Genomic DNA, 10,575 nt, shown 5'->3' with positions numbered 1-10,575 from the left:
ATCTCAGCCTAAAAGTACAGTACAATTCTAGATTGTACTAGCTTGCATTAAAACTTAAGAAATGTGTGCTACTTGGCTGCAGTCCAAATAATGTGGTAGCCTTGCATTGCTACATTTTTATGCTAAAAATAAAGTATTTCCATTTATTTGATGTCTGATATGATATGTAAACAGGATAGACTTGCTGTCATTCCTGTTCTGAACTGTATATTGAGGCAACTGTCTGGCAGAAGCATTGTATTATAGTAACAGTGCTTGAATTGTGCAGTTGGTCTCAAGACTTCTACCATATATTCAGTAAATGTACAGTAGTTGCAGCAGGATGTATATATAAAATTTAGCTTTTTATTGTAATATTCCCATAGCTAATTTCTTATTGCTTGTAATATATTCTAGGCTTCTATTTTGTTTGCGTGTTATTGAAGAAAAACGGCTTAAATTGCCTCCCATGCTAAAACATTTTTTTTTTTTCTTACACAGTTACTATCTTTGTACTACAGGTAAGAGATTGAGTCTTGTAAAGTGTGTAGTCTAAATTTATGCATATGCATCTTGCAGAATAAGGTACAGAGTCCCAGCAGAAGTTCATTTTTGGTGACTCTGGGCAAAAATTCTCCTGCTGGATTTTGATAACTATACATTCAATAGTAGGGAGAGGAATGTGAGGGTTTTATGCTGGCTTTTTTCACATTCTTCTTTTGTTCACATTCTTAAAAGAATGGATTAGGATGAGATGCTTTAATAAGAATGCAGCAACTATAGCAAATTATTATTAGTTCTATTTTCTACATGTCAAACTTTGTGGTTCAAATTAATTGGAGTAAACAGTTGTGCTAGGCGATGTAAAAATACTTTCACTGTCTTTGAAGACCATATTTTGTTTTGTATTCCCCATAGAAACTGCTGTTTTGTTAGTGCTAGGTGGCTGCATTTGTCTAATGAAAGAGTGTATTATTATGGTACTTTTTAGCCTTTGAGGCATAGGAACACATCTCATAGTTTAGTTGTGGTATGATTTAAGCCAAGAACACCTTAAAAATGTACGGATTTAATATTTTAATGTTTTTTTTGTTAATTTGACTATGGAGAAATCAAAGTGGTGTTTTGGAATTAGACAACGTACTGTTGTTGAGTTCTTAAAACTAATAAAATTGAAAAAGGCAAATTGTCACTTCTTTAGGGAAAATTCTGAGAGTTTCTACAAATAAGTTCATTTACTGGAATTTTCTCTCACTGTAGCTTGTTAATAAATTCAGAATGTCGACATGAAAGGCGAAGGATTAATTACATTTTGTAAACAAAATGTTCTCAAAGTGAAATATTGAGAGGAGTATATTGTTCTTCAAATAAAAGGAAAGTATTTTAACTAAGAAAAAATTCATTTTTTGCTGAATTTTTGCCCATATCTTATCAAATATGTCATGCAGGTATTTCCAAAGAGTGATTGAATAATAGTGAAATACTGAAATGATACCTCATGTGCTCTGTTGTTTTATATTCTGTACATGCAGTTATGGCTTTACTTTCCTTGACAGCAAGCAAAGCATGATCCTTAACATTTCTACCTCACAGTCCTATTACCAGTAATATACTTTTTAAATGTTACATTTACATTATAAAAGTTAAAGCTGAATACTAGGAAGTACATGCAGTTTAATCAGAAATTTATAAGTAGTGAACTTAGTTTATCAGACAGGAAAAATATTTTTTAGTATTTTTGCTTATTTGTTGTGCTTTGCTTTGAGGATACAGTTATGTTGGCCAAAGATAAGATACTTTGTTAGCCTTGCCAAATTTCTAAAGAAAGGTATTTCAACCTTTATTTTTCAGGCATCGGGTTATGAGCTTTCCCCCTGCTCAGGGACTGTGGTATAACATTAGCTAGATATGGATGCCAAATATAGGTTTGAGTGCCAAATAGCCAACGTACTTATCGAAGTGTTTCAACTTCTTAACCTAGCAATGAGGTGGCCTACTAGGAGACAGCATGTTATTCTAGTGACTAGATACTGTAAAAACTTTAGTGACTGTGAAGAGGATCAGAGGCTTCACAAGAAACTCTTGGGCATCTAGAAATAAGAAAAGTAAAGCCTCAGACTCGTAACAGCACACAAATGTTTGGGTATCTATAGCTGTGGTTCGTGGGAATCAAAAGTTTGTCTGTTCTCAGGATTAAACTCTCATACTCTTTATGTTTAATGATATTTTAAACTGAGCTATTTTAGATGTTAAAAATAAAATACATTTGGAGGTGTAGAGGGACTGTAACTGTCTTGATTAGTAACTAGTTCTTCCAGTAGCTTTTAGATTTCTTGATATGTATCAGTTTGATAGATTTCTGTCAAGTTTACCCTGGTGATTTAAGCCATCTTCTACCACAAGTCTGTTTTGTAGTCTGTTAATTAGTTAAACACATAATTTGAAACACAGTAGTTGTGATTGGCTTGATTTTGTAGAAAAGATGTGCAACCCTGATCGCATAATGCATTTACTTTGGATAGCTTTAATATGATCACAGTCAAGTATTTTGTAATATGACTATGATGTGCTCAGCAGACTCTGGAAGCGGGTGATGTACTGTCAATTACAGTAGCAAAAGGAAGGAGGGAGGATATTTTTAACAGAAAATGTTGGCTCCAGTATCCATGGAATAATAAAGTGTTTGTTCCAGAAACTCATGCTTACATTCTGTGAGTCTTAAATGTTTTTGAAGTTGAACCTGTGAAATAATGGTCACAACCAACTATTGACCCTTTGATTTTAGAAGTAGAGTCCAGTTTTCATTTGGTTTCAGCTATCACTGGCAAAGAGCATAAAATGTCTTTCTCAGAGAAATTTGATAACACATAATTTCCGTGGAAGGCTGCCAAGCCATTTCTGTTTGTCAAAAGGGAAAACCTACAAATACGTTACACCACCCTTTGCAGAATGTACCTCTTGATTAGTCAGGATGGCTTTGTTCCTCCAAAATACTGGATTTGTTTCAAGATACGCTTACTGATCACTTGTGTTAAAGGTTAGAGACGGCAAGTAGCTTGTTTTGATTTTTCTTTTTTAAACTGTTTCTTGTACCATAGTATGTCACTAGAAATAATTTTAAATTTTAATACTGGAAAAAATCACAAGAAGTTGGTTCGCTTGTTTATTAACTAAAATTGACAGGTTTCAGGTAGTTGGGAGGATGTATCAAAGTAGTGGGTTCCTGATAAAAAGTGTTCTTTCTTTACAGAAATAGGTTATAGAAATTAAATAGAGCCTTGAGAAGTAATAGAATCATGTAAAATTAAGCAAGCCCCAATAGCAAGGGAAAACAATAATCAATGAACATGAAAGAAGTCAATGATCCAAGGGGTGACACAGGAAACATTAATGTCCTATTGATCCCACTGAGAAGGATGGTGACCACAATAGTGTTGAATCAAATCAGCAGATAGTCCAGAAAGTCCTTATAGTTGAAATTACAATGAAAGGAAGAAGACATGGTGACGCTCAAGGAAAATGATAGGGGAGCATCCATATTTCAGGAGAGGTACTAGAAGAAGAATGTCCTGAATTATAGTTACTGTAAAAGCCAGGAACTGATATTAGATCAAATTATAATGCTACACAACATAGTCTAAGTTAGATATATCTAATTGTAATGTAGTTTTAGAAAAACTAGAAAAAATGAAATAGGTATAGTGGTTTAAGTTATAGGAATAATAAAAATACTGCAACTGGTTTTAACACTTTATTGCAAACATTATTCTGTGTTGAAGGGAAAGTTGGAGGAATTATTCTCAAATGGCTTTCGATAGGAAATTTGTCCAGTGCTGTTTTTTCAATGTTATTTGAGTACATTTTGAGGTGGCCAGTTGTTTTATTTGCGCTATAGCCAAAATACTGTTAGGCTGCAGATCAACCAAATCTGTAAGCTGGTGTTGCCACCAAAAGCAAGGTTGCTCTTTTTTGTGTGGGCTGTGGTGTTTGTGCAGCTGCACAGTGAACCAGATAGGAAAAGTAATCTGTCTTGAAAATAATCTTTTTTTTTTTTTTTCTTCTGCTAGGCTATTTTTCAGCAGAATCTAGTTGTACAGCTGCATAGTGAACAGATCAGCAAACAAATGTGCTGGTATACGAAAATGGTTTTGTGGGGATGGGAATGAATGAATGAAGCAGTGGGGGAGGGCGGGACTGCTGCTTTAAGTGCAACACCATCTTAAAATATTTGTTGAACTTCAGCCTTAGTTCTAACAAAAACATTTGCTTGTTTTAATAGAAAAATAAAATAAATTTTTTTAAAAATGCAGGTGTAATTGGTTCATCTTTTTAAGTATTTCATTCTTACAAGCACTGGTGTCTTGATAGGACCTAATGGAACAGTAGAATATTGGCACAAAATCAAACCAGCTCCCTTATAAATTTTGTGCATTAATAGATGTTTTATGGACTACATACAGTTTATATATGAAAGGCTGAAAAATAATTCTTGGTAAGCAGAACTAATACTTACAGAACTTCCAACTGTTGTGTTGATGTTTTTATATTCTTTTGAGCTCTGAGAAGGATCCTGTACTCGACAATTTCTTAGAAATAACTGTCCTTTTGAAGAAGGCTGTCCAGTTTTTTTCCATTCAAAATAAAATACATGCCCCTTTCTGGATAACTGAGCTAGTAGATTGCTACCGTATGTGTTTAGGATAATTTTCTAGTATGGTTGGGATTTGGCATTTCAAATACTTCACATTTCAGATTTTTAAAATGTTTTCATGGTGTGTTCAGTTATGCATAAATGCTTTCTGTACTGTTCAAGTCTTATCTGGTACTAACTTAGCAAATATGGCTTGGATCAATTAGTTAATGGTCTGTTCTTACAAAGTGCCCCTCCTACTGGGCTGTTGATTTTCAAATGAATGAGTTTTACTTAAATCCACAAACCTGTTTCACTGAAATTGAAGAGGGAAGAAAATACAGGAGATGGGTGAGAACTAAAGTGAGAAATTTTTAATTGTAACTTTTTAGATCTGTAGCTTGTTTTCCTATTTGTATATCCAGCAGCCAATGTCAGTTTAAGACTGATAAAACAAAATGAGATTATTACTTAAATGCTTTTATGGCTCTCTTAAAGTGTCTTTCAGTAACAGCAATATATTAATTTCACATTAATAAATTTTTAAAAAATCATTTATCTTAACAGTGTGTGCTAGATTAATAGGACTTTGTATTCTGGCATGTGTTAAAAACTTGAAATTTAGGAAATAAAGAGTAGGTTCATTTGGATTTTCAGAGTCCAGCCTTTTTTTGAACTGAATATTAGGATGGAATATTGCACAGTTGCTGGGGGGGGTGGGCAGAAGCTGCAGGCTTCTCTCCTGCATGTACATTGGAGTTAAATACCTGCAATATGAGAAAGAATTTTAATTTTCAGGAATTGTAAGAAAAACTGTCTTTATGTAGCCAGTAGCTTTATTTCAAGAAATATTTATCTCCTCTCATTTAAAAAATTGCCATTTCTCATAGAACTGTTACTCTGAGCAGTTCTTAATAGAAATGAATGACACAAGTGCTAACTTTTAAGTGCTGAACAGGAGTATCTTATTTTGGTAGGAATATTGCTTTGTCTTTATTTTTACCACTTTTTGTCTCTCGGTTCTCTCTTAGATGAAGCATGCGTTTGGTATTTTTGTTTGGTGTGAAACTTCTGGTTGCCCATCAAGTCTTGCTAAGGCACTTTAGTCATTGTGGCATTCAAGCTGAGTAACTACTTAGAGGAGTCAAAGATATTTTTTGAAGATCTCCGCAGATAGAAGAAATAAAAAAAGGCAGAACATTCCTTAAAGAAAGCAAGGAAAGAAAGTTGAACAAAAAGGGAGAGAAACTAAAGTAACTTGGGAAGGAGCATGGGAAGGGGAGAAATCCAGTGCATTTATATTACAAATATTTCAGGTTTTTAAAATTGTTGGGAGCAGACAGGAAAAAGAATGGGGGCAAGAAAGCTGGGCACTTAAAATATTCTAATCAGCATTGTACACTAACAAAAATGCTGTAGTATGTGGGTTGCAAACACTAAAATTATAGATGTGACGTTCAGTTGAGCTTTAATTTTGTATGACTAAATTATTTGAATCAAAGTTTCTGTTTCAAGTAAAGCCTAGCTATTGAACTAGTTTTCTAGTTCCAGTGAAGCAGTCGGTGATAAACAAACAAAAATGTCCCCTAAAATCATGTTCATATTCCAGGCTTTAAATGAAATCTTCTCAAAGATAAAGTGCTATAAAAGAAGAAGAGTTGAAATAGTAGGCACTGTGGAGAAGTTTCAGGAATCCAAGGGAAATAGAATAAAAATGTTGTAAAAAAAAAAAAATCAACTTTCATCAGAGGTGCATTTAGTTTAATAGATGAAACACCATAGGCAGACAGTGGTTTAGCACAGAGATACTGTGAGTTTTTCATACAGAAAAGAGACCTCTTTGCTGATGTACAGCTCAGGTACTTTGGCCTCAAGCCTCTGTTTTAAAAACCTTGTATATGGATAGGGAATCAGTACTGCATTTAGTATGAATGATTCGCTTGCATTGATGAATGAGGAGGGGAGGGGATGCATTTGGCAGCACTGTGTGCTTTTTCTGAAATGTCAGTTGGTGTGGCAGAACTATTGATCTTATCCACTGTAAATTTACACATTTGTTCTAACTTTGCAGCCTGACATAGGGTGGGGTTGTCCCACTGCCTGTGTTCTGAAAGACTTCTCTTGTTCTTGTTTGCAGTTCAACAAAACATAGTAGGCGCTGTTATTTCCAGCTCTGGCCTAGGGGTGTTGTAGTTTCTTACCCAACACATACCTAGGAGACGTTTTCCCTCCCTTTTGGGTGCCAGACCATCGCTGAGCTATGGAGGTCAGGAGAGGAGGCAGCAGGGAATGAAACAAGTGAATAAGATAAGGCAAAGGCTGACAGGAATAGTAGCCGGATTCTTTTTCACCTTTGGTGTAGCCTTATCCTCAGGCTGCCCTTCCATATTCTTTTGAAGGTGTTCAAGAGTCTTAATGTTCTTATGTTGAGATCAGCTGTGTACAATTCTGTGCCACTGAAATGTATAGAATTTGGACTTCAGCTTTCTGGTATTTTACAAATATGAATACTGCCTCAGGTTAAAGGTGACAGCTATTTATACTTGCCTAGAGAATAGTGAAGCTTCTTTAAAAGAAACAAATTATGAACTCTTAATAGTTGTTCTGTTTGAGACTTTTTATGATGGGTACGTTTGTTTTGTAAGCATTTTTGTTCTGTAACAAGAATTACAATAGAAGATACAGAAGATTATGTAATAGAAGATTAAAAATACTGTGCTAGTGTTATTACTATTTTAATTGAAAATAACGAGACATCAAATTGATTTTTAAATTGGTTCTATAATGCTCAGCTCTTGTATTTCAGCAATGAATCATGATCATAGGTTACAAATGATTTTAACCATTAGGGCATGGAGAAAAGGTACCATTCAAAGCTAAACACCACAATTAGGGATGCATGACTGAAGTTTCAAAGTAATGTATTAGTAGTATTGTATGAGACAGTCACATGAAAAAGATCATGAGGTTGTGAAAAGGATTATGATCATGCTTTAGTCATGAATTCCTTGGTAGAGATATTTTAGTCTGGATCATGCTTGTTTAAATTAGAATAATTTGACTTTGCTTGTTCTGGTTATATTACCATTATCTGGCAAAGCAGGGAGAAAAGGTGTCTTACCTACAAAAGTAGTATCCTTTGAGTAACTGAATTTTACTTAAATGTGAGATGCTGTTTTCAGTACTGAGAAACTGGAGTTAAAAAGATACTGAACAATTTGCTAGAGCATTACGGTATACTGCAGGTACTTACCTGCTGCTGCAGTCTTCTATGCAAGCGTATGTGAGTTCGTCTTTCTCCCAGGACTTTCATTTGTCTTGCATGCACCTTAACTGCTTATTCCAGATCCTGAACCTGCTCTTCGCATTAAGTAACATTCAACATTCTAAATCCTCAGTTGATGAATATCAGCATATTGCTATAGAAATGTGGAGCTCTGTTGATCTGTCACCAGCCATACTCCTGATCCAGTGCCTTTACTTACTGCCAGAATGTTTCTGCGTCCTGGGATGATGTAAGTCACAGAGCCCAGGTTCTCAGCCTGTGTGAGAAAGAGCAAATGCTATTTATTTAAAGGTTATGGAATGAGTTTCCAGACAATCATACAATCTGAGGGTTGACTCAGTCCAGTGACTCTTAGATAAAGATTTGCAACCTGTTTCTTTCTACTCCACCAGTAACAACTCTGTACTTACCTGTTTCCTCAAAGGAGAATGGAAAAAGCTTCTGGAAGGTGCTCTGAGATGCTTTTAATGTTTCTGCACTAATCCCAGTGATGTATTTGTAAGAATGTTAAGGGTGCCTTAAATAGAGTCTGTGAGTGAAAAAGACCATATGAAAATAATCTCTCGGTAAATTTTGGGGATGAACTTACCATACTAAATTACTTGAAAAGGTTTGTCACAGCCCTTAAATCAGTGACTGGAATGTAGGTGATTGAACTGGAGGCAAACTGCGGTCATTCCGGACTGATGATTGAACAGTTGTTTATAAAAATAAAACAGTAGTAGACAATGATTACCCCTTGACCTGTCTGATGTCCGTGGAATCAGTTTTGATGTAGATGCCTCCATTTGACAGATATTCTTCTGATCTTACATCTGCAACTGGGTCAGTATTGCAAAAGAGGGTTCTGTTTTTTTTTTTTTTAATCTTGCAAGCATTTGAAGCTGCAGTGAAAAGTGAATTTTCATCTTTTGTATTTGCGGATGTTAACGGGAAAAACTTTTTCACCACTCTTCTGTGTTAACTAATTTATTTGCTATACAAAGTCATTACAAGGTAGCCCTTAACTTTTTTTCCTCTGATTCCTTTTCTGTGTCAACCGTTGCAAGTATAGCAGCTTCCAAGAGATTTTCTTTTTTTTTTTTTGAGCAATAATGTGGTTGCAAGTGCTTAAGCACAAAACATCAAGCTAACATTTTAGGAAATCAAAATGGACTTTAAATGTTCATGGTTTGCTGCAAAGCACTTCCTGACTGATTTCACAAAGCATGTTTTAGTTAGCAGCTGGGGTGGGCCTGAGAAGGACAACTAAATTTACCATTTCTTGCCTGAAAGTCAGTAACAGTTTAGGATGCATTGACCAGGTTGCTTTCATCTGTGTGAATGTAGGGGCAGTCACAGCTCTAGTCAGGGTGCGCATGAGGAACTAAAACTGCTTTCAGTGTAAAAAGAGATGAAAGCATACATGACCTGTTTTCCTATTACTTTATATCCTTGCATTTGTTGCAGTGTTTTGGTAGCATCTGAGTATACAGAAAGCAGGGTGGATGGAGCTCTGTCCTTATCCTTTCTCTCAGCTCTCATTTTCTTCTCAGTCATATTCTGAATGTAACTAGTTATGTCTAAAAGCCCCACTTCTGTACTTGGTTCCTTTGTCTGTTTTAGTCAACTCTGTTAAACTGTTCAAAATAGTCATTCAGCTGTTCAGATTGATTGGGAAGCTGCGCGCTCCTTTCTTTTGTTGTCTGCTCCTTTGCTGATAGGAGGGCTTGATTATCTACTACATCTAGCAGAACTCTTGTAAGTGTTAGACATTTTACTTGGCTTGGTACCAAACAAATGAAGTGTTGCTAGAAAGCCCTAGCAGTGTTTAAATGATTTTAAAAAGAAAAAAGAAAAAAAAAAAAACCAAACCCAAACCCACACATGTATTTCAGAGGTTATTCTCTACCTAAAATAAGTCTCTAGAAAATCGAAGTAATAAAGTACAGTTTTTGGCTTATATTTACCTTTCTAGTTCAATAATATTTTTACATAAACTTTGATTTTTTTTCTTAGAAGTTTCTTTTATAATAATTATTCCGGTTTTATATATGTTTTTGCTAGCAGATGTAGACAAAATAAAGCTGTTACATTTTGTAAAACAGTGAATTGTTTTCGACTCTGAACACAAGATAGAATTCTGCAGTGTCCTCTTTATTATGTTGAATAGTAAGTTTCTTACATTTAATACTAAATTGAAAACCGCATTGTCTAGACGATATAATTTCTAAAAAGCAGCACTAACTACTTTGTGCTAGAGTGTGTCAGCATTAACAGTATTTTTTGAGTTGCATAAACAGATGTTTTCCAAATTAACGTCCACATAGATCTTTGAAGACAGTAAACTCATGTAAGTAAAAAGAACTAAAAATACAAACATTTAAGCAATACATTGAAGTTTGTTAATGACAACTTATTTTTAAATCACTAATTACCAATCAAAATAGGGAATTGTGCAGTGTGTGTGTTTAATGGAGGTACTTTAGCATCACATAAGAAAACAAATGATATGTGGGTTTTCAAGGGTATTATCTGCCTGTCATCCCCAGAAATAAGAAAATACAGAGAGTAGTATTGGTTTAAAATAATTTTTATTCTTTTGTAACTTGTGTTTTAACAAGATTTTCAATATTATAGGTTATTGTAAGCGTAGATGCCTCTGAAAATATACACAAAAAATGTTCTGACTGACTGTAAA

This window comes from Pelecanus crispus, chromosome 5 (genome assembly GCF_030463565.1).
Source record: "Pelecanus crispus isolate bPelCri1 chromosome 5, bPelCri1.pri, whole genome shotgun sequence".
Classification (NCBI taxonomy): Eukaryota; Metazoa; Chordata; class Aves; order Pelecaniformes; family Pelecanidae; genus Pelecanus; species Pelecanus crispus.
This window is presented reverse-complemented; position numbering follows the sequence as displayed.